Source organism: Macaca nemestrina, chromosome 8 (genome assembly GCF_043159975.1).
Source record: "Macaca nemestrina isolate mMacNem1 chromosome 8, mMacNem.hap1, whole genome shotgun sequence".
NCBI lineage: Eukaryota > Metazoa > Chordata > Mammalia > Primates > Cercopithecidae > Macaca > Macaca nemestrina.
In genome coordinates, this window is record NC_092132.1 from 19,600,181 (window position 1) to 19,626,038 (window position 25,858).

A 25,858-nucleotide genomic window follows, 5' to 3' on the forward strand; every position below is an offset into this window, starting at 1 on the left:
AGGATATGGAAGTATTTAAAGACTCTTACAGCACTGGAGAGTTCATGGAGCTTAAGTTAAGGCAGTAATAGGGGAGGCAGAGAGTACTGGAAGTCTACAAAGCTCAACGTATGCACTATGCTGTATTGAATAGGGTCCCCCCATAATTCATGTACACCTAGGACCTGTGAATGTGACCTTATTTGAAAATAGGGTCTTTGCAGATATAATCAAGTTAAGATGAAGTCATGCTGGATTAAGATGAGTCTTAATCCAATGATTGATGTACTTATAAGAAGATAAAAATTTGAACACAGAGACACAGAGGAGATGGCCATGTGAAGATGGAGGCAGAGATTGGAGTTCTGGGTCTACAAGCCAAGGAACACCAAGGATCTCCAGCCACCACAGGAAGCTAATAAGAGGCAAGAAGAATTCGCTAGAGTCCTCAGAAAGATCACGGCCCTGCCAACACCTTGACTTTGCTGTTTTAAGCCACTCAGTTTTTGGTAACTTGCTGGCAGCCCTAGACATTATATATAATATGCATACTCTTGCAATTTGCCATTGTGAATACCTACAGGTGCCACCTGCACCCCACCTTTGCCCTAGTAAGTAAGCCTTTGTAACCAAGGAAACAGCTCTAGTGCTTGGCCTTAAAAAGCTACCATGAAGATCTCTCTGCAAAAGATAAAGAACAAAGATGAATTGTTTCTCTGGAACTGCCTGCTCCTTGGATGATGCTTGTCAATCTTCATGCCCTAGTTCCCTGCGTACATAGAATGCCAACCAAGGCTGTGGTGCTAGCAGCCGATGCCAGCTTTCTCTGTCGCCTGAGGTCTAATCAACTGCTGGTGTCCTCCCTTCTGCTACTTACTGCAAACCACTGGTGGGGAAATTCCATCACAGGTTCAAACTGACTGAGGAATAACTGGCCAGGAATTATTTCTGTTTGCAGCTGAGGTATGTGCTTCTATACAAATGACCTTAAGGAGAAACTAGCCAGAACATCTTTGATCACCTTCCCAGCAGAACACCAGACTGTGACTTCCTTTTCTTGATTGCATGTTAGAGATCAAAGATCAGAACTGCTGTCAACACTCAGCAGTGACAGAAGGGAACCCCCAACTAATCCCCCCAAGCCCACAACTGGGTTTGTACCATCCTCTGATGTGGTAAAGGGGAATGCACCTTCCCTACGTCTTCTGTCATGAGATGCAATTTTTCCCCAAATATTTCTGGCTTCTTGCCTCTTACCCTCCCCATAGAGGTGGAATGGATTTCCCAGTCCATGTGCAACAGTCATTGGTTCATATTTCTCAATAGGGAGGAGACAATTCATCAAAGGTGGTGAGTGAGGGTCACTGGTCCCTTTGTCTTTCCCTCTCCACCCAGACCTGTAGGCAGCAGTGACTTGGGGAAGTGTGGTCTGCTCTGCAGAACAAAATTTACCTTTGGAGACAAGACTATGGATGGGAAATATGCAAGCCATTTGGGCTCTATGCTGCAGCCTCCACTGATCGTCAATATAAAAGGTGGCATTTGGTCTCCATATCTTAGTCAATCAGTTCAGAACCTGGGTGATAAAAAAGAGTGCTCTTTCTTGGGCCCCTCAATGATCCTGAGATACAGTTGATTCTCTTTCTTCATGATAGTTATGTTCTATAAAGTTGTGGCAAACACTGAATTTGCAAACACTGAACCATCACCCCCAAGAGAAATGCATGTTTGTGTGTGTAAATACACACAATACACACACACATACATCTATATCTATAGGTAGGTATACACACAACACACACACACACACATCTATACCTATAGGTAGGTATACACACAGACATCTCTCTCATAGATTATAACCTTAGCTCCTAAAAACAACTCATCCTGGTAGATTCTATTTTCTTTATTTTACAAAAGAGGACTGAGGTGCAGAAGTGTTAAGTGACTTGCTTGAGGCTGCCGCACTATCGAGGGCCAGAGTGAGGACTCAAACCTGATGCAACTGGTCCAGCATTGGAGCTTCTGGCACCATGCGGCACAGCCCTCTGCATCTCCACGGTCTGCCTGTGTCTGTATGAAAGCTGAAACAAGGAGGCAGAGCGTTGCCTTGTTCGACCTCAGCTAGGAATGTGCACATTTGAAAACTTAAATTTTTCACCACTCTGCTCGTGTCTGCAAATGACCACGAAAACACATGAGTATTGATCTGGGAATTACAAAATCAATTTTAGCAAGTAGGAAAATTCACAAATACGGAATCCATGAATAACGAGAGTTGACTGTGCATTGCATTGCTGCTCCTCATTAGTCACTGTCCTCGCAGTTGGAGGATTCTACATCTGTCCACTGCTATGTGACTTGCAGTTCCTCCCTGGGGGAAGAAGGATACTTCTCTGTCCATTGTCATCAGGCCTGGCCATGTGACTTGTTTGACCAGTAAAATGCAAGTAGCAGTGACATAAGCCAATCCCAGGAGAACCTCTAAGAATCATCTCATGGTTTTACGCACTTTCTTGTTCTTTTTCCTCTGCCACAGGAACAGCAAGTTCCAGATGGGGCTGTTCCTTCAGCCCAGATCCTAGAATGAAGATGCATGGATCAGAGTTGTCATGTGGTATAACTGAGAAACATAGCTTTGAGCTCATAAGTCATTGAGATTTTGAGGTTGGAACTGCAGCATAACCAAGCAGAAGATATACACCCCAGCTGTGATGAATACACACTCTTGCTGTAACCTGTATCCTGTGGGCTAGATAATAAATCCTCTTTTGTTTTAGTAGTGGTTGGTTGGAACTTTACTTTTTGCTTTCTACAAACCAATAAAGAGGAAAAGTCAACCAATATGGTATCAAAGACAAATAATGGGTCAAAAACAAAGAGTAGAAATTCATCCCACAGTAGCCTGGTATGCCAGTCCAAGAGACGGGATAATTGTGAATCATTACCAATGAAGGATAAAGGGAGACAGTGCAGAGAAGGCTGGGAGAGACTTCAGCCAGTGATGCTTTTCTCACATCTGTGAAAGAAGAGAGCAAAGGAAAGACTAGGGAGGAAGAGGCTCAGGCAGCAGTTCAGAGAAAGTTTCAACCACATGAATGGGGAGTCCCAGAGCCAAATGAGAGCCAATGAGAGCCAAAGCTGCTCACTGGGGTACCCTGAATTGAGCAGGAGCCCCTACCAAGCTGTCATTGACTCAGAGCAACCTGCAGAAAACACACCCTTGGCTAATGGGGCTGCCACTGGGGCTGCTGACCCACTATGTTCCCTGCAGCACACTCTCTTGAAGGAAATCTGAGCCGTGCATCTCAACAGGCCTCACACCTGGGAAGAGTTAGAAGAGGAGGCTTGCGCTTTAAAATGAAGACCTGTCAGTGGGGCCCAAATTGATATGAAGAATGGGTCAGACAGAGGTAGAAGGTGGGATGCAACTCTGGAGGTGGGTACTCAAACTTTGGACCAGACTGAAGACTAGCTGAAACAGGGAAGATGCAAAAGCCCCTCTCCATGAGACACACCCACCAGTACCATGCCATGGCAACACCCAGAAGTTACCACCTTTTTTCTAGAAATTTCTGCATAATCTGCCCCTTAATTTGCTTGTTACTAAAAGTGGGTATAACTGTGACTACAGAACTGCCCCTGAGCTGCTTCTCTTGACACACTGCCTGTGGGGTAGCCCTGCCTGTGGGGTAGCCCTGCCTGTGAGGTAGCCCTGCTTGCAGGAGCAGGCACAGAGCTATAATTCCACTGCCTCGACAAAACTGTTTTCTTCTACCACTGACTCATTCTTGAATTCTTTCCCAAGTAAAGCCAAGAACCTTCCTGGGCTAAGCCCCAGTTTGGGGGCTTGCCTGCCCTGCAACAAGATGAGGAATATATTAGAGATAAAATCCAAATGACATGTCTCCCATGGCCCTTTACATGCTATCTCTAACACAAGAAATAGACTCAATACCTAGAATACGTTTCTATTTCTACAATGCCCTTGAGAATCATGTCATACTATTACCCCTACTAGCAAAAATGAAGAGGCAGTTGCTCCTTCAAAGGGGAGGAACAGTCAGGTTTAGCCACTCATTCAAATTATGCAGCAAGTCCCGGCAGAAACAGAATGTAGTTGATGATCATGTAACCCCTAGACGGCCTCTACTTTCTTCGCGGAAGACTTGTGCAGATTCTCTAACCAAAAAAGCATGAACTTGACCGCTCCTGCCGAAGCTCATGCTTCTTCTCTTGACTTGGAGGATGTATCCGTGTAGAATCCATACAGGGTCACAACAGCCCCTCCCAGCTTTGCGTTTCACATAGAAAACAAATGACACTCTGACTCAGAGAAGGTGACGCCCAGGACCACATCATCAAATGGAAGCAAGACCCCAGAAACTCCAAGTCTATCCAGGATTACAGAGAGGAAACTAAGGCCTGGATTTCAAAACTCTGCATGTGCTGTGGTGTTCATTCACTCACCTGACACATGTTTATTGGGCATCTACTAGGATGAATGCCTTAGGCCCTGGGAATATGGGTAAAAACAGGCACTGGAGACCCTGCCTTCCTAGAATTTACCTTTTCAAAGTCTTCCCAGGTGTGGCTCAGAAGTGCACCTCCAGGATCCCCTGGTTTGGTTCTAAATCTACTGATGTAAAAGCACAGCCTTTCCCTGCTGTGTGTGAGCTTGTGAATTTTTTCCTGCATCAGTGAGGTCAATTACACTCCCACAGTTTTGCAGCAAAGTTTTTGAGACTCTCCAGTCACCGCTCTTATTAATCACTGTATCAGCTGTTTTACATACCTTAATTATTTCCCCATGGCACAGACAATGCCCTTTTTTGAGATTTTTTTTCCTTACTTTTTCTGGTAAAAATAGAAAATATGAATATGTATGTATTTTTTAAGGTTTTTCAGAATTTAAATACGACATGAGCGCCACCTGCTGGTTAAAATGAGACATAGCTGCACTGATTCCTGTGATCTCAACTTTAAATATCCTACTATCAGGTTGGTGCAAAAGTAATTGCAGAATCCCCATTACTTTCATTTATTTTTAAATAATATTTTAGGATCCCATTTAAGCACCTACTGTATTCCTCTGCTAAGTTCCTTAATCCTCATAGTATAATTAATAACTCTAAAATAGTCATCATAAATATCATAGCTGATACTTGGTAAGAACTTATTTTATATTTTATCTCATAAAATCTTCACAATGACCCTGTTTTTAAAGTCCTGTTTCTAACTGAATTTCAAAGATTTGGAAATAGACACAGAGAGAGGAAGTGACTTGCCAAGGAAGTAGGTGGCATAGCCAAGATTGGAACTCCCGTAGGTCTACCTTCTATTCTGCCCTGGTATTATATAATAAGCTTAGAAAAATCAGGTACAGGAGTATTGAAAGTTCACAGGACCCTCCCTCTATTCTTCCTGTATTAACTTTTGCACCTTCCACACCTACCCGTTCTTCACTGGGGAGAGGAAGTACTCGACTCCTGGCTACAGGCAGCCACCCTCTTCCAACACTGGAGTACTGGCTGGCCCTACCATTAGCTTTTCTTGCAACTCCAACAATAGTAGGCATCACATTGCTAATCCTTCTTGGTGTCTCCCAAACAGCGTTTTGCACACATCATTGGTAACTCACTGATGTCAAAGGATTAAGATTAAGAACAGAGGAATCCCAAGACCAGAGTCATTCAGAGTCAGGCAGGTAGAGTTGGGCACAACTCCACCCTTTACAGAAAGTTATTAAGCCTCTTTAAACTTCAGTTTTCGACTGGGCACGGTGACTCACACTTGTAGTCCCAGCACTTTGGGAGACCGAGGCAGGTGGATTATTTAAGGTCAGGAGTTCAAGACCAGCCTGGCCAACATGGCAAAACTCTGTCTCTACTAAAAATACAAAAATCAGCTGGGTGTGGTGGCATGTGCCTGTAATCCCAGCTACTCGAGAGTCTGAGGCAGGAGAATTGCTTGAACCCAGGAGGTGGAGGTTGCAGTGAGCTGAGATCACGCCACTGCACTCAAGCCTGGGTGACAGAGCGAGACTCTGTCTTAAAAAATAATAATAAAAATAAATAAATAATAAATTTCAGATTTCTCATCTCTAAAATGAGGATAATAATCCCAAGCTCTGTACTATAGTTTGGATGTCTGTCCCACCAAACCTTAGGTTAAAATTTGATCCCCATTGTTGAAGGTGGGGCCTAAGGAGAGGTGTTTGGGTCATGAGAGCAGATGCCTCATGAATAGATTAATGCCCTCCCTCGGGGATGAGTGAGTTCTCATTCCTGCGGTGGCTGGTCGTTAAAAAGAGCTGGGCACTTCCCTGCCCTCCATCGCTTCCTCTGTCACCATGTGATATCTGCACACATGGACTCCTCTTTACCTCCCACCATAAGTGGAAGCAGCCTGAGGCCCTCACAAGATGCCCAGTCTTGAACCTTCCAGCCAGCAGAATTATGAGCTACATAAACCTATTTTCTTTATACGTTACCCAGCCTCAGGTATTTCCTGATAGTAACACTAAATGCACTGAGACACTGTGAAATGATAAGTGATGATTAAAGGGGAATCACACGGAAAAGTGCTGCATCCAGTATTCCCTTTGCGTTTGCCAAGGAAAGACCTTCAACTGTATGGCTTTATGAACCATAGTTTCTCCATAAACTCTGAAGCTAATGGAAACCAGAGATGTAAACACTTACTGTAACATGCTATAGGAATATACACTGCTATCATTATTAGACACACACACACAAAAATTGAGATTCCACAATAATTTTTCAGCTTCACAATTTATTGAGTAGTCTTGCGATCCAGGCAACCTGTTGGGGGCAGTGGAGGGCAGGATATTCAGAATGCACCATGGTCTTGTGCCTGAGTCACTTATTACCCCCAGAAAGACTGTACTCCTTTCATTTCTCTCAAGCTGACACAACTAGGACCAATGGATAGTTGGAAAGAAACCAATTTCAGCTCAGTCTGAGAAGTAGCACAGTACAGCAGTGAGGGTGCAGCATCAAAACACCTCTCTGTTCTTCTGTCTGCTTTTACCCTGTGTGTCTTTCAGGCTACTTACCCTGTCTTCCATATGAGTATCAGCCCAGATAACAAATATAAAAAAGGATTTGTAAAGTGCTAAGCAAATATTGTAGCAAAGACTGCTATTTTTCTTCAATTTCATATTCCCCTCCCTCAACAGCTGGAAACATGGCTGTTCAGAATAAAGACTACATTTCCCAGACTTCGTTGCAGATCAGGAGTGGTCATATGACTAAGTTCTGCCAATGGGATGTAAACAAAGTATCATGTGGAACATTCCCTTTGCTTCTGGGAACTTTCTTTAGAGAGAGCTGGCCCACTCACTGGGCCCCCTTCTTCCCACCTTCCTCCATCTGTGTTTGGAAAGTGAATGTCACTCCTGAAGCTCTATCTTGGGTCATGAGTACAGTGGCTAAACCCTGGGAGGAGTGGAGTAGAAGGTCTAATGGTGCAGGTCCCTGAGAACTTTGTGGGGCAGAACCTTCATGGCAGTCCTGGATTAGACTAACTGTGGATATTTACATGAGAGAGAAATAAATAGCTATTTAAACCACTGTCATTTTGAGTTTTTTATCACTCACAACTGGTACTAATTCTAACCCATGTAAATGTGGTTTGCTATCATTACTAATGGCATGCCAAAATGCCCTTTCTTACAGGGATATTGTTCAACAGAATGGGATGGACAATGTCAACTCCCAGTAAAAACAACATTATAGGAGAGACTGTGCAAGCTTCCTTTAAGGTTATTACAGAACAGAATCTTCCCTCAGCTAGAATCCAAAGACCAGCAACCAGTGGGCATGAAACCTATGTGCAGAGTAGGATCCATGACAGAAGTCAAACCATATCATGAATAATTCATGGAAAATATATTCCCAAAACACCTACTATGTGCCAGATGCTCAGGCTGCGTGAGAGCTGAGATATGGTCCTGCCCTCAAGTGGCTTACAGTCTGGTGGGAGACACAAAATGGCAACCCCATGGCATCTATGCACTAACAAAGACATTTCAGGTGCTATGGAAACGTGACAGTGGAAAGACACTGGCATTCTGGTAAGGAACCAAGCAGAGAATCAGGAAAGATTTCTTAGAGGGGCATTTAAGCTTGGTCTTGACCAGACACGGTGGCTAACGCCTGTAATCCCAGCATTTTGGGAGGCCAAGGCAGGTGGATCACCTGAGGTCAGGAGGTCAAGAGTTTGACACCAGCCTGACCAACATGGTGAAACCCCATCTCTACTAAAAAATACAAAAAGTATCCAGGTGTGGTGGTGCATGCCTGTAATCCCACTACTTAGGAAGCTGAGGCAGGAGAATTGCTTGAACCCGGGAGGCAGAGGTTGCAGTGAGCCAAGATCATGCCATTGCACTCCAGACTGGGCAACAAGAGTGAAACTCTGTCAAAAAAAAAAAAAAAGAAAGAAAGAAAGAAAGACATTTCAGCTTGGTCTTAATGGAAAAAATGGGAGTTATCCAGAAAGAGAAGAGAGGAGAAAACATCCCGGTCAGAGCACAGAGCACAGAGGCAAGAAAATGTTGGTTGGAAACCCAGAGCAGAGGCCACAGTGCCACAGATCACAGAGCAGCCCCGGAGGGAGTGGCCAGCTCAGGTGAACCCCACGAGCCTTCCCAGGTTTCACGTGCCAGGGTGACTCAGAGGATGATGTGGAACTGCTGTGGGCTCCCCAGTGGTTTTTTCACAGGAGCAGCTTCTGCATTTCAGGTCACTGCAGTGAGTAAGGACACAGACAGGCTTTATAGATAGAAAGTGAGACTATATCAAAGTGCTCAAAGCAGGAAGAGAGAGATGTGGGGCAAGCAAAAGAGAGAAGAGCATCATTGATTCCATTTTCAGAGACAACACAAAAGGCAGGCCCACTACCTCCTCGCCTGTTCTGCTCAGTGAAGACAGAATCTCAGTCCCCAGCTACGTGTCACCAAAGTGTCAAATGGGATCATCACAGAGCCTCCCCGGGTGACTTGGCCTTGTCTTTTACACAGAACTGTAGCATCCCCTGCCGCGGAGTATTTGGACAAGGCTTTGCGACTTCTGAGAGCCATTTCCCACCCTACCCTGCCATCCTGGGAGCATGCCTACCAGAAATCCAGGACACAGTTCACGTCTTCTCGGACCTGCCCACACTCAGCCCCTGGCCCAGCTGGAACTCAGCTGAGCCCCTGTGTGGATGGTCCAAGAAGGACAATGCCTGGCAGAATGAAACCTCACTTCCTCGTGTGTAACCTGACATGAGGGCTTCCTCCACAACCCTTCATGGAAGCACAGGTTTCCACACTGCTTAGATGAGAAACAGAGTTTGAAGTAATTGTGCCAAAGCTCAGGCCAAGTCAGTGACGCTCTTGTCCCTGTGCTGTGGCTGCTAGGAGGAGACGGTATCTGTTCCTGACCCAAAAAGTCCCATTTTCACATGGTATATATGACTAAAGACGATCACTCTCAGTCCTCCGGCTTAAGGACAGGGGCATCTAACATAAATCATCTACTAGACACTAACATAAATCATTTCATTTCAGCCTTACCATGACTACGATGAGGTCAGAATCATGACACCAACTGTACAGACATTGGGGGAGCTAAAAGTGATTCATCAAAGATCCAAGAACCAGTGACAGAAGATGGCGTCCCAAAACCTATGCTCTTTATACTACAATAGAGAGTACCATTGTGAACAATGCAGGTTCCTGGGCTCCACCCCAGACCAGCTGGATCAGAATCTCTGAGGGTGGAACCCACCAATGTGCTCTTAAAAAGTCATTTCTGGCTGATCCCAGTGGCTCATGCCTGTTATCCCAGCACTTTGGGAGGCGGAAGCAGGAGCATCACTTGTGGCCAGGAGTTGGAGGTCCAGCGAGTCAGTGAGCTATTATTGCACCATGGCACTCCAGCCTGGGCAACAGGATAAGACCCTGTCTCTAAAAAAATAAAAAAATAATAAGGAAATAAAAAGTCATTTCTCTCCATGATTTGTATGAGTGGTGTAAGAAGAGTGACTTATGCCACATTTTTATGAAAGTGTAAGAAGAGTGATTTATGCCACAAAAGTCCAGCAATACTAGGCAATGGCCCAAGATTCATCACTAGAGCACGTGGCCTGGGAGGCTGATTCACACAGGTTAAGAACATGGTATCTGGAGCCGGGTTGCTTGGGTTTGAAACCTGGCTCTGCCACATACTAGCTACGTCACCTGGAGCAAGTCACGTATTCTCACTGGGCCTCAGTTTCTTCCTCTGAAAAATTGGTGTCAAAATAGTACATACCTGTATGGTTGTCTGGGAGACTGAATGAGTTAAGTGTGTCAACAGCTTAGAAGAGTGTCTGCCAGAGAGTAAACACCCAAGATGTTGTCATTACTGTTATATGATTAATTGTCAAAAATGGCACAGGAAAGAGCAGAATTCTTGATGCTGTCCCTGAAGGAGGAGGTCAAAAGGCAGAGTTTCAAAGTATTCAGCTGAATAAAGAGAAAAGAGATGAAACAACTAGCTCTTTCTTTAGTTTCTAGGCTGGTTCTTACGACACTGTTTGTTATTCCTTGGGAAATGTCACCAGGAGCAAGTCACTGCAGTTGAGACGGGTCATGAATCATTCTGCAGGGCTGAATCACAGCCGAAGCGTGGCTCAGGACAGTCAGGTGAGCCCTGTGACGGTTCCTGTTGCTTAAGCGCTGACTCCTTTCCCAAAAACTGAGCTGTGTTTGCTTTTGTTGGCCACCAGGGGGAAACAAATAGGACTTAATTGACCTTACAAAGAATGGTCTTTTTTTTTTTTTTTTTTCAACTTTTACGTTGAGGGGTACAAGCACAGGTTTGTTATATAGGTAAACCTGTGTGATGGGTTTTTTGTTTGTTTGTTTGTGTTTTTGTTTTTTGAGATGGAGTCTTGCTCTGTCACCCAGGCTGGAGTGAGGCGGCGCGATCTCGGCTCACTGCAAGCTCTGCCTCCCGGGTTCACGCCATTCTCCTGCCTCAGCCTCCCAAGTAGCTGGGACTACAGGCGCCCGCCACCACGCCCGGCTAATTTTTTGTATTTTTAGTAGAGACGGGGTTTCACTGTGTTAGCCAGGATGGTCTCGATCTCCTGACCTCGCGATCCGCCCGTCTCGGCCTCCCAAAGTGCTGGGATTACAGGCGTGAGCCACCGCGCCCGGCCGTGATGGGGGTTTTAAGCCCAGTACCCATTAGTTATTTTTCCTGATCCTCTCCCTCCTCCCACCCTTCAATAGGCCCCAGAGTGCATTGTTCCCCAACTATGTGTCCATGTGTTCTCATCATTTAGCTCCCACTTATAAGTGAGAACATGTAGTATTTGGTTTTCTGTTCCTGTGTTAGTTTCCTAAGGATAACAGCCTCCAGCTCCATCCATGGTCTCAGAAGTTCTTCTTAAACTCCTTTATAATTTGGACTATTTCTGCAGCTTTATTTTCACTTATGTTATTTCTTCAAACGGCCCTACTTTCCACTGCTAGCTTGTTGTCAAGCTCCCAGCTGAATACTTCATGGTAAAACTAACTCAAGCCAGATACTGTGCTGAGGGCCATGGAGATAAGAAGAAACACAAGGCATTGTCCTTCCCTGGAGGGTGAGGGGGCATAAGCAATGCCTGCTCTGCACCAGACACTGCTGGATGCCTAACATAAATTCTCTCATTTAATCCTTGCAACCACTACAATGGGGAAGGCCTTATGTATTCATTGGTCGAGGCTTGGTTCCACAGGAATAATATTCATGGCACCATTATTAAGTGCCAGGCACTGCACTGAGCCCCTTGGGTGGATTTTCTTATTAACTTCTCGGAATTACCCAATGAGCAGGTGCTACAATTATCTTCATTTTAAGCAGAAGAGGCTGAGACTTAAAGAAACTAAATAACTTACCCTCACCCAAGAACACAGAGGTAATAAGAGATGGAATTCAGATATGAACCCACGGAGCCTGGTCATAGAACCAAAGCCCCCATCCTGGCCGCCTCACTGGTCCTGCCACAGAGCCTTTGACCCCTGCCCACGCTGCGTTCTTTCTTCTCTGAATTCCAGTTGCATTTATAGCTTAGCTACTAGGGATTTGTATTTATTTCTTCTCTCACACACGCAGGTAAATTTCACTCTCTGATTTTACTTCACTTGCCGGCCCCTTTCAGGAAAAGGGTAAGTTCCTTGAAGACAGTGACCCTATCTCATTCTTTCTATGTAGCTACCTTTCATCGAGCACCTACTGTGTCTGGCATTATAAAGGGCACTTTCATTGTTTAGATTTGTTCCCAGTGACACTGGGAAGTACGTGTTATTATTCATATTTTATAGATGGAAGATTAAGGCTCAGATGTTAGGTGACTCTAGGCCAATGTCACGTAGGTTGCAACTAGAAAATGCAAGACCCCTAAGCCTATGCTCTCCCCATTGCCCTAAGCTACTGTGCTCCCCTGTGCTTTGCACAGAACTGCTCTGAGTGAAGGGAGGCCTCTGAACATGAACTTGAAGACATCAGCTGGAGTCCTTGGTCAGTGATTGACTAGTTATGAGACTTCAGCAGGTCACTTCACCTCCCTGAGACTCAAGTCAAACACATAATCTGTCAATTCCTGTCCTAGTACAGTTCCCAGGCTTGGGCCATCTGCTGTCCTCAGTCCTGTCCCACTGCTTCTTGGAATCTCATGTTTGAGTGTCACTAATCTAAGACCTCCTTTAGGATAAGAGCCTGGTCGTATTCAGCACAGAGCCCAGCACACAGTGAATGCAATATATGCTTCATGAATAAATGAACCAATAAACAAACCAGGAAACTGGCACATGAAGTCCCCAATGCACTCTGGGGACTTGCTTGACCACTTCCCACCAGCGTTCTGCCCTCAATCCCATCGTGCAAATTTGAACAATAAAAAAGCACTTTGTGAATTTTTAACAGGCTCGAAATATAGTAGATATCATGCTGCCTCTCTCTTTTCTGCTCTCACTCTTTTTTCTTCCCAACAATTAGCCCTGACTATTTGAGGAGAATTCCACTAGTATTAGGATATCCCACAGCACCTTCCCCTTTGTGATAATACTCGATCTCTCCCTTCAGTCTACGACACTGGTGAGGGCCTAAGAGATGGTCTGTCTGGAACTCTGATGCTGGCTCAAAGATGCAGGAAGGATGTAGATGTTTTTCACTGTAGGGATGATGTCTGGAGTCCAGCACCAGCTGTAGTCAGAGGTGTGATCCGCAGAGCTGGTGGAAATATTCTAGCAGTACTTCCGATGCTGACTTTGAGGCTGGCCTCGGCTGTGCTTGCTGCTACCCGGCCACCTTGGATTTCCAGCTGGTGCTCCAGCCTGCTGCCAATTCTAAAAGCCACCCAGTACACTTCCAGTGAATTTGAAATGTAGGCAGAGTCCATTTCTGCAGCTTGCAAAGTGGCAAAAGCTAGCTAGATGCTTCCCAGCCTCATTTCCTGTTCTGCCTAGACACACAAGACAGCATTTCTTCTTCCTTGCAGCCAGGGTAGTGGCATCCTGACCAATGGGGTGATCATAAGACATCCTGAGCTATCACCACATTCTCTTCCCCTTTCACAGTGACTTTGGAGGCCACTTGGTTAAGAAGACAATGTCACAAAATGGAAAGCACTAGATCCCCATATCACCATTTGGAGAAGAGACACCCTAAATGGGCACACGACCAGCACTGAACCATGAAATAAACCTTTAACCATTAAGGCCCTGAGGTTCAACGGTATTTGTAACAGGATCTAGAGTTCCTCACTCAGACTAACAGACCACCAACAACCTGACTAATTAATCACCATTATCACTGGTGTTGCCATTATTAGCATGGCTATTCATATAGTGGGTGTTCAATAGGTGCTCTATTGCTAGAAAATAGGTCTTGAGTTCCTATGAGGCACCCACATTTTACTAAGTATTGGAGAGCCCAGTGTCTAAGGTGAGACAACTGAAAAAAGATATGGGTGTGATTTTTGTAACACCCAGCACATAGTAAGTGAGAGTATTTTATTGTTAGGATGCAGTAGAACAGAGTGGTAAAGAATATGGGCCAGGCACAGTGGCTCACACCTGTAATCCCAGCACTTTGGGAGGCCAAGGTGGGCAGATCATCCGAGGTCAGGGACCAGCCTGGCCAACATAGTGAAATTCTGTCTCTACTAAGAATACAAAAATTAGCCTGGCATGGTAGCGGGTGCCTATAATCCCAACTACTCCAGAGACGGAGGCAGGAGAATCGCTTGAACCTGGGAGGTTGCAATGAGCTGAGATCACACCATGCTTTAAATTCCAGCACTAAGAGTTAGCACAGTTCTCCAAATGCAAGCTCGCTGCCCTGACTTGGGCGCCCTTCCAGCTTGTCTAGGGATGCGCTAACCCTGAACGCCTGGCCTCGGACAGCTGGTACAATGTAAAGTGCTCGGCTGATGAACTCCACATGCCCAGGTCTGCCTCTTGGCCCCACCACTTGCCAAGTCACTCACCCTCTTTCACCTTCAGTTTCCTTATCTGTAAAATGGGCTTAATCACACCTTCCTCGATGTGAGGATTAGGATGAGGCCTGTGTCTAGCAATCTAAAGTGTAGCTCTCTGTCGCTTCTCTTCTGCCTTTCCCTGACATGAGGCCAAAAGAGTGACCACCCAGTGGAACACCCAACCAATCAGCAGTTCTCATTGTTGTTGTTTGTCTTAGGCCCAGACAGGGATTGGGGGTGTGGGAAACAGCTGCATCACAGCTTCACGATATGGAAATGCCCTGAGGCCTTTGTTACAAACACAGATCCTTGGACTCCACCCACAGAGAATCCATAGCTCTGGATTTTTAACCAGCTTCTAGAGAATAGTGGCCCCGGTGGTCACCAGGCCACCCTCTAAGGCATACTGCCCTTCAGTCATTGATTCCAACATCACAATATCCACCATATCTTCAAACTATCTCATTATTTTTAACTCAGAATTTATACATCCTTTTTATTCCAATCAACATGCTTTTGTAACTTTAAATAATCTATTTTTAAATATCCTTTACACCAGTACCATAAATGCAAATAGATTGAAAGGAAATATGACAGGGTGTTTAACAGGAACATGAGCCCTGGAGCCAAAATTGGCTGACAGAAACCCCATCTCTGCTGTTTGCCAGCTATGTAAATTTAGACAGTTTGTAAGACTCCTTAAAATTTCTGTGTGTCAACATCCCCATGTGTACAAAGGGGATAATAAGAATATCTAATGATAAGGCTGTTGTGATGATTAAATGCTTTGCTGTAAAGCACTTACAGCAGTACCCAGGACACAGTAAATGTGAGTTATTCTTTTTTTTTTTTTTTTTTTTTTTTTTTTGAGACAGAGTTTCGCTCTGTCACCCAGGCTGGAGAGCAGTGGCACGATCTCAGCTCACTGCAACCTCCGCCTCCTGAGTTCAAGCGATTCTCCTGCCTCAGCCTCCCAAGTAGCTGGGACTGCAGGTATGTGTCACCACGCCCAGCTAATTTTTGTATTTTTAGAAGAGATGGTGTTTCAACATGTTGGCCAGTATGGTCTCTATCTCTTGACCTCATGATCCATCTGCCTCAGTCTCCCAAAGTGCTGGGATTACAGGCATGAGCCACCATACCCAGCCCAAATGTGAGTTATTCTTGTTGTGACAATGAATTAAAAAGAAAAAAACAGTATCACTTACTACAGGTAGAAAATAACCACCAAAAAGTGCATAACTGTGAGAAGTTGTTAAAAGTTCATCCACGCGCCATCTAAAGTCACCTGTGCATCATCGGTAGTAGACATTCCACACTCAGGCAAACACTGTTGCAGAAAGTGCCAAGAAACTCTACCAAGTGGGGCTGTCACCGGGCAAGCTAACTTGGCAGTTATTTTGGTGTTGCTTTAGACCTGATTCTGAGCTTCCCGTTAACCTGAGAGCTGCATGTGTCCACGGAAAATTCTCTTTGGAATCTACTGTTTCGGTTCATCCAAAAGCAGCTGGAAAACATCTGTGCCCAGGGATTAGGAACTGATTCCTCCTCTGTGGGAAAGAAAGTCATCTCTCAAAGCAAGTTGCTCAGCAACGGGCTCATTAGCACTTTGTACTTTTTGAGGTTTGTTTATCTACAGATCTCAACATGCCTCAAAACATTCATTAATGCTCACAACACCGGGTCAACCGAGAATCACAGTCCCCATTCTGCAGATGGGAAAATTGATAGAAAGGGCTATTAAGTGACTGCACTCTTAAGTGACTGAGCCATTAAGGCACTGTTGAGCAAATGAAGAGTTGTGGCAAGAAGAAAAGTGATGACTTCTGAGGATCCGGGCCTGCAGTACCACCCCACTAATCAAGCATTCACCCTGGGATAGAGACACGCAGATGGCAGCAGGCCACACGGTTCCCTTTATTGTTCCCATGACAGTGTGGGAACAGGATGGCATCTTTGGAGAGAATTCCAGAAGTGCCAGGCACTGGGCATTTCATACATTTTTACTGGATGAATATGCAGAGGGAATTTTCACGAAGGAGTCCAATTTCTCCTTCCCATCCAATTTCCCACAAGAGAAGTGAAGATAATTCCAGCAGGACCTAGAGCTAAGCCAGATTTCGTTGGGAAATTTATAGCCCAGAATAACAAACAGGTGTGTAGATAGTGTCAGGAAAGGAGGCCAAGAACATGAAGGCATCGCATCCAGGGAGCAAGATGAAGAATAGAACCAGAAAGCAGGACTATAGCTTGAAACTGTGGAAGAGGTTCAAAACAAGTTGTGAAGATGAGATGTACAAAGAATCTTCAAAATGTTCATTTCTTTTAACTCAAAAAAAATAAAATAAAAACTAAAGTTCAAGAATCTCTTCAAAGCAAATATTAGGAAAATTATATGAAGGTTCCTAAACAATTGTATAAAAATATCTGTAAATATATTGTTTTAAAAGTGTAATCTAGAGCCAGACACAGTGGCTCACGCCTCTAATCCCAGCACTTTGGGAGGCCGAGGTGGACAGATCACAAGTTCAGGAGTTCGAGACCAGCCTGGCCAACATAGTGAAACCCCGTGTCTACTAAAAATACAAAAATTAGCTAGGCATGGTGGCACACACCTGTAATCCCAGCTACTTGGGAGACTGAGGCAGGAGACTCACTTGAACCCAGGAGGTGGAGGTTGTGGTGAGCCGAGATGGCACCACTGCACTCTAGCCTGGGCAACAGAGCAAGACTCCAGCTCAACACACACACACACACAAAAGTAATCTATACTAACAAAAGTTAGAAATATGCCGGCTACAGTGGCTCACGCCTATAATCAAGGACTTTGTAGGGGTCAAGGCAGAAGCATCACTTGAGCCCAGGAGTTTGAGACTAGCCTGAACAATATAGTGAGAATTTGTCTCTACAAAAAAAAAATATATGTATATATATATATATATATATATATATACACACACACACACACACATATGTATATACATATACTATATATGTTTATATATAATCTAAATATTCAGAATTAGGGATCAATTTAAGAGGTTATGTTACACCAATACTACAAAACCATTAAAAATATTTTTAAGAAAACTTAATTATGTAAAAAAGATCATCATAAACAAGTGAAACTTCAGGATACAAAATAATTAACACAATCATAAAAATATCAGAATTTTACACTAAAGGTAAAACTGGAAGAATATAGCATTAAAGTATGTAAATAATTTGGTTGGTGGAATTGTGTGCTTTAAATGCATATATGTGTATTTACTAAAATGCCAACAATAAGCATGTATTATTGTAATTTAAAACATTAAACTTTTACTGTGAATATTATTGAGACTTTACTTAGGGACTTGTTCTAACCAAGTGAAGGCTATGAAGTTCTAAAACAGATCCACAGACTTAGAGAGACAGATTGTACCTCTTGCCTGGCTACTCCATAGTGTCCGAATGGCCAAGGTGCTCCCAGCCCTCTACATTTATGAAAGGCATTACAGAGCATGAGAATGAACCCTGGATTCAGAGTCAAGAGATCTCACTGGGAGTCCCAGGTAACTCGCTTACCCACTCCATGGCCTTGAGCAAGGCACTTCATTTCAGATTTCTCATCTAAAATGGAAATGGCAATGCAAGTACTGACAACTTCCCAGTGGCATAGTTTGTAGAAAGCACATTCAAGTGGGAGTTGCATCCCCATAGGAATGAGAGAAACAGCATCCTAGACCTTGTCCCAAAGAACAACTTCAGAGCTCATCCTTGATCAGGTCTGCCCATCCATCTGCATCCTCTCCCTCTATAGGCCACACAATGAGAATAGATGTCCACAATTGTGACCTTGGAGTCAGGTCTAGCTCCCAGAGGACTTTCAGACTCATCTAAGAAAAACTAAATCAGGAATGGGATTCTTAAAAATTTATAGGCCTGGCACAGTGGCTCACACCTGTAATCCCAGCACTTTGGGAGGCCGAAGTGAGTGGATCACCTGAGGTCAGGAGTTTGAGACCAGCCTGGCCAACATGGTGAAACCTTGTCTCTACTAAAATACAAAAATTAGCCCGGTGTGGTGGCGGGCACCTGTAATCCCAGCTACTTGGGAGTCTGAGGCAGGAGAATTGCTTGAACCCAGGAGGCAGAGGTGGCAGTGAGCCGAGATCGCACCACTGCACTCCAGCCTGGGAGACAGAGCCAGACTCCAGCTCAAAAAACAAAACAAACAAACAAAAAAAAACAAAAAAAAATAACATGTATAAACATCTGTGTTCACCATGGTGACTTGGTGAGTCAGGATGATTTAATTAGCTGAAACATCCCATTTCCTGACTCAACTAGATTAATATGTGCTATAGGTTGAAAGAGTCCCCAAAGTCTATGTGTTGAAAAATTAATTCTTAATGCACCAGTGTTGAGAGATAGGATCTTTAAGAGATGGTTAAGTCATGAAGGCTCTGCCCTCATGAATGAATTAATGTTGTATGTCTCCCAGAAGTGGGTTCTTGATAAAAGAATGACTTTGACCCTCTTCTTTCTCTCTCTCTCTCTGTCTCACACACACACACAGACACACATATGCTCTCTTACCTTTCCGCCTTCTGCCATGGGATGACACAGCAAAAAAGTGAACCCCTTTTTTTTTTCACCAGATGTGAACCCCTCAACCTTGGACTTCCCTGCCTCCAGAACCGTAAGAAATAAATCTCTGTTCTGTATAAATTACTCACTGTTAGGTATTCTCCTATAGCAACTCAAAATGGACTAGGACAATATGAGAGAACCACTGGTAACAAGTAGTGGAGCATATTGGTTGCTTTAAAGAACATTACTCGTAGTCAACTGTTAGCACACATCTGTGCAGTACCAGGAGCTTCATTTTCCAGGGAGTCCTTCCTCAGAGAAGTCCCACTGGCTTGCATTTTTTATATTGTATGATTTCTTGTAATAAAGTGGCCAGTGTATTTCTGACTACATGGAATACACACTGATGCATCAGTGTTGCCTGATAGTCTGCATGTATCTATGTCTCTAAGCTAATAGCTTCTTTAAAAATGAATGGTGGAACACCAGCTACAAAGAATGATACTTACAAGAAAAAGATGGTCCTCACATCATTTTGGGAAATGAACTTCAGAAGGCAGTATACTGAAAAGGGTCACTGTGATGACCATGGAAGCTTTTTTCATTACCCAGGATCTGGGAACACATTTTGGTCAACATTGCTTTGAGGCCCTGTGATGTCTAACGGCACCCAGCTAGCTTTGTCTTCAGAAAGCTCTCCTCTAATTTGTAACTACCTAGCAAATATTCTTCAAGACACTGTCTTCACAAAATACTCTGAATTAAGCATAGATATGGTCAAACCCTGGAGAATGCCCAGGGAATTCCTTTATCCACCTTTATCCCCAGGGACCTATGATTCTATGGCATCTTCAGTAATTAATTCACTGACAACCCACCACCACCAGCAGTACTACACATGCACACAGTGGTACCTGCTCATGGAAAAAAATGCTTTTGAGTGGTATTTTCTTACCTTGTACAATTGTCTTGCTCACTGAAATGTAGGTATTAGCAACTTCAGTCTCCACAGAAGCATCAAACCATGAAATAATCACTGGATAAAAAGTCAAGACCTCAGGGCCATGACTTTGGAGAAATGGCTTAACTTCTCTGGCTTCAGATTCCTTATAGAGGAGGAGGTTAGACTTCCTTAACTTTCTTTAACTTTCTTCAAACTTAGACTCTATCCAATTTCACTGAACAAGATACAACAAATCCTCAGAGCTAGGGTTAATAGAAAGGGGGCTTAAGCCATGTGCAGGGTCTATGCCAGATGCTTCATATATGTGCCTACAGGTAATGTTCTCAACATATCATGCCTATTTCACAGGTAGGAAACTGAGGCTAAGAGCAATCATTGGCCCAAAGTTACAAAACAGAAGTAGCAGAACTGAAACAAGAACTCAGATCTGACAGCTACAGTATGCTGATCATGCTAAAGACCTGAGGTGCAGCGCATGCCCACAAGCCCTCTCTGTGTGATCCACATTGCAGCTACTGCTCTGTCTGTGTGCACACCACTCAGGCTGCTTTCTTTATCCACCTGTTTTAGGAGCTTTATAAGGTTCTCACACTTGGGGATGCCTCATCTCATTGAGATGAAAATATTAGGACACCAAGAGAAAGACACCAGTCAGATATTTCACATACCTTTTGGCTCCCTCTGGAGTGCATAATGTTTCCCACACTGATTTCCCCACACTGATTTCAGACCTCTTGCTAAAGAAATCTTCAATGTCTTCAGTACCTGGTTCCTAATCCCCAGAGATTCCCTGGTTCTTGGGTTGCCCCAGGGATGGGAGTCAGGTTAGCTGACAACCTACATAGGAGGACGTACAAAAATTATTGGGCATCCTTAGCAAAGATGCATGGTGGGGTTAAGGAGATGGAGGGAACAGATATCACTATTCTGCAGTAAACATTGTGGACCCATGGAAAATCCAATCACAATTTTCTTTTGCCTCACTTGGAAAACAACGGAACACTTTTCCTTCATTCTAAAATGGAAACATTCATGGCAAAAGGGACCAGCAGGTGGGCTTCCTAAAGAGAAGTCCCTTCAGCAAGGACACCTTGTCTGGTGTTTGTTGACCTCTGTGCAAATGCAGAACCCATCTTCAGGAAATGGGGCTATAGGCTTGTCATACCTGGTTTAAGAACAGTGGCCATGACCTTTCATCTCATCTGGGATCCCACAGAAAGGAAAAAACCATTCCAGGGCATTGCCAGAGACCTCAGGCTCCACCTATTTGCAGATGTTTCCATGGATCTAAAAAGGATAAACATCTCTTCTTTATCATTGTTCATCATTTGGCCAAGAAGGGAAACCAATGGGCCTCCAAAATGCCCTAAACCAACGTGGACTCAACCAGTGGTCCCAAAAACTGACTGTTTCACTAAACAGTCAGTTTAAGACAATTACCTGTTACTGTATCTCTGATTAGAGATTTAACTTCCTACTGTTTTGTGGACTCATGATTTTTTTTAAGGATATCGGGTTGTGTTATGAGTCGGTCTGTTTGTGCTCTAGAATTGCTCAGTCCACCTCTGAGCTCACTGTTTAAAGCCATGTTTACACTTAGTCAGTCTCCGGCCCCAGTTCTGGAGCCCAGGGAGACAGAGACACACCCAAGCTATGGCTGCGAGGCTGTCCTTGGGCTCCTGATTCTTAACTCCACTTCTAAGAGCATTTCTTCTGAGTGGGGCATCCAACACCAAAAGGGGATGGAAAAGGGAAATATGACCTTTTAAATTCTTGTTGCAAAAGCCTGAGTCCCTGGTTGTTTTATACTTGTTGTTGTTGTTGTTGCTGCTGCTGCTGCTGGTATTATTGTTATTGTTTTGCAAGACAAGTTTTCACAAAGTAAAATGTCTATATTCAAGGAAAGCTACCAGAGACTTCAACCAGCCCCTCAAGCACCCATGAATTTAGATCCACTGCATGCATCCAACACCTGTGAGTTGGTGTAGCATATATGTACCAAGGGGAACCCTTAAACCCCCAAATCAACTTTAGACTTGTGGTCTTCAGTTACCTCAACAGCGGAAAGAGATTCCAGGCCCTCTTAATAAATCACACCCATACCCTCTAAGGTAAGCCAGGGAAGGAAGTCAGTCTCTGAGAACTCAAGTTAAGGCTAAAAAAAACCAGCACCGGCCGGGTGTGGGGGCTCACACCTGTAATTCCAGCACTTTGGGAGGCCGAGACGGGCAGATCACGAGGTTAGGAGATCGAGAAGATCCTGGCTAACGTGGTGAAACCCCGTCTCTACTAAAAATACAAAAAAAAAAAAAAAGAAAAAAATAGCCGGGCGTGGTGGTGGGCACCTGTAGTCCCAGCTACTCGGGAGGCTGAGGCAGGAGAATGGCATGAACCCAGGGGATGGAGCTTGCAGTGAGCCGAGATCGCGCCAGCACCTCCACCGCCATGAAGATTCCCCTCTCATTGCCAACGCTGAGGGTCCTGGGTTCAGCTTTTTAAAAGGATTTGGAGACTTTTCAAGTGAATTCTAGCTTGCCTCTCCTTTCCCTTTTCTCTCCCTAGCCCACCTCTTCCCCAAGCCCCTAAACAGATCTTTGGAGTAGGCAAGGGTGATTATTGAGAATGAGAGATTATTAGAGCCCTGGAGAACTTGAGAAACAAGTTGATCCCAAAAAAAGGAGCCTCAGGGCCTTTGAGTCCCGGCTCTAAAGCTCACCAGCTCCATGATGAGGGTGAACATGGCCTTCCTAACCTCAGTTTCCTTGTTAGTAATGTGAGGGTACTAACACGTACCTACAGGATTAGTAAACATAAAACCTGCGTGGAAAACACGAACATCCTGCATGTGACATTCTTCAGTTATTCAGCAAGTGATAAGAACTAACAATTCTTGGGTGCTGACTATGTGCTGGGCAAGATTCTAAGAGCTTCATATATATTCATTCATTTCATTCCCACAGACTCATGGTACAAGTACTGTATTATCTACACTTTTACAGATAAAGAAACTGATACACAGAGAAGTTAAAAAGTGTCCAAGGTCAGGAAGGTAATACATATTGGACCTGGGATTTGAACTTAGGTGACCTGGCTCTAGCATACACTCTTAAGTGCCACACTTTATGGCTTCTACACATATTTACTAAATATCTACCATGTGTTAGGCATGGGAGTTACAAAGACTAAGACCTAGTGCCTTCTCTCAGGGACCTAAAAGTTTCATAGAAAAGAAAGGCATGTCATCATTAACAGCAACACACAATAAGGGGTACAGGAGGATAAATATGATGTGTTATGGGATCACATAAGAGACACCTTTGGGAGGCTGAGACAGGCAGATCACGAGGTCAAAAGATCGAGACCATCCTGGCCAACATGGTGAAAACCCATCTCTACTAAAAATACAAAAATTAGCCAGGCATGGTGGTGGGCACCTGTAGTCCCAGCTACTCGGGAAGCTGAGGCAGGAGAATCGCTTGAACCTGGGAGGCAGAGGTTGCAGTGAGCCAAGACCACATCGCTGCACTCCAGCCTGGGCAACAGAGCGAGACTCCATCTCAAAGAAACAAAACAAAACAAAACGAAAAAGAAAGAAAAAGAGAGAGAGAGAGACACCTAACCCAAACAGGATGGGTCAGGGAATGCTTCCTGGAGAAAGAGGCACTTGAACTGGAAGAACAGAAGGAACAGAGTATGCAAAGAGAGATGATGTGGTACCTTCAGGAAACTGCAGAGGCTCAGCATGGCCAGAGCGTAAAGGCAACATGGGAACAAGAAGAATGATGCTAAAGAGGCAGGAGGGTTGCACAGGGCTGTTATAGAAGCCTCAAGTGCCAGGCAGGGCTAAGCAGCCTGGATTTCCTCTGAGACAGTAAGGAGTCCTGGAGAAATGCAAAGCAAGGGAGGAAAGTCGTAGGATTTAGGAGTTGAGTGTAATAAGGAGAAAGAACACAAAGGATCGAGACTGGAAGCAAAGAAATCAGAGAGGAGGCTATTGCGGCAATCCAGAAATCAGTGATGAGGACCTGGACCACAAGAGTAGCCATGGGGAAGAGGGAAAGAAGATGATTTAAAGCATGAATACAAAGACGTCAGCAAGAGGACTCGAAGCAGATGGGATAGGAGTTGTGTAGAAAGCAGGAGAAGCAGAAGCCAGGCTTTGACATGGAGTTTCTCTGAGATGTTGGCACCACTCACAGAGTAGGATTCATGAGTTCAGGCTTCAGTGAGTTGCCTTGGAAGAGGAGATATTCAGTTAGCAGTGAGATATACCGGCTGGGCACACAGTAGAGAATTGTGACCTTGAACTACAGATTTAGGAATTACGGGAATTCCCTGATTTTAAAGCCATCAGGGTGCATGAGGCTGCTCAGGAAAATTGACCCAACAGACTGTGTAGAATGAGCAGAAAGATAGCCCAGACCTTAACCTTGAGGAATACCAGAGTCTAGGGCGGTGAGCAGAGAGGGTGAATCCAGAAATAAACACTGAGAAAGCAAAGAGAGGAGGAGTTAATGTGGTATCACAGAAGTAAAGAAGGAAGAGGGTTTCTAGGAAAGGGCAATCGATGGCACCTATCTGAACTGAACAGTGCCCCCACCTAAATTCATATGCTGAAGCCCTAACTCTCTCTCTCTCTCTCTCTCTCTCTCTCTCACACACACACACACACACACACACACACACACACACACACACACTGAAGATAGGCTATGTGAGGATATAACAAAGAAGAGAGCCCTCATCAGAAACCAAATCAAGGCTGGGTGCAGTGGCTCACACCTGTAATCCCAGTGCTTTGGGAGGCCAAGGCAGGTGGATCACTTGAAGTCAGAAGTTCGAGATCAGCCTAGCCAATATGGTGAAAACTCGTCTTTACTAAAAATACAAAAATTAGCTGGGCATAGTGGCATGCACCTATAATCCCAGCTACTTGGGCTGGGGTGGGAGGATCGCTGGAACCTGGGAGGCAGAGGCTGCAGTGAGCCGAGATCATACCACTGCTCTCCAGCCTGGGTGACAGAGCGAGACTCTGAGAAAGAAAGAAAGGAAGGAAGGAAGGAAGGAAGGAAGGAAGGAAGGAAGGAAGGAAGGAAGGAAGGAAGGAAGGAAGGAAGGAAGGAAGGAAGGAAGGAAGGAAGGAAGGAAGGAAGGAAGGAAGGAAGGAAGGAAGGAAGGAAGGAAGGAAGGAAGGGGAAAGAAGGGAGGGAGGGAGGGAGGGAGGGAAAGAAGGAAGGAAACCAAATCAGCCAGCACTTTGATCTTTGACTTCCCAGCTTCCTGAACTGTGAGAAATATATGCCTGTTGTGTAAGCCACCCCGTCTATGGTATTTTGTTATGGAAGCCCAAGCCAACTAAGTACCCAATAATTCAGAGATGTCAAATGCTTGCATCAGTTGGTGTGCTTGTCTAGAAATTCCAACTCAAATTGACTCACTGTCACACACAACTAAAAAGACCAGCAGTAGGATGACCTTCAAGTAAGGCTTGATAAGGGCTCTGGTTCCCCTTCTCTACAATGGTTCCAGAGCTGTTCTCCTCCGTATGGCATTCTTCCTGGTAGAACAATGTTTACACAGGTTGAGCATCCCTAATCTGAAAATCTGAAATTCAAAATGCCCCAAAATCCAAAACTTTTTGAGGGCCACCATGATGCCACAAGTGGAAAATTTCACACCTGACCTTATCTGACAGAATGTCATCAAAAGTCAGGCACATAACACACAGATTATTCAGTTTACCAAATGGAAAAAAGGCCCTCCCAGCCCCCTTCAGCTGTGATGTAGCTTTCCTGCACACGCCCAGATATTCCAGCACAA

At 44.5% G+C, this 25,858-nt stretch overlaps 1 long non-coding RNA gene across 4 annotated transcripts in view; it reads right to left on the reverse strand.

Moving 5' to 3' along the window:
* Positions 1 to 25,858, reverse strand: part of LOC105467967 (uncharacterized) — a 301,866-nt gene that overhangs the window by 233,923 nt on the left and 42,085 nt on the right. Inside the window, exon 3 of one of the 4 annotated variants that reach the window (XR_979218.2) lies at positions 17,679 to 21,325. The exons of the other annotated variants lie outside the window; for them this stretch is intronic. This is a non-coding gene — a long non-coding RNA (uncharacterized lncRNA). Of the gene's footprint in view, positions 1 to 17,678; positions 21,326 to 25,858 lie in introns of those variants that run through there. 4 annotated transcript variants of the gene reach the window in all.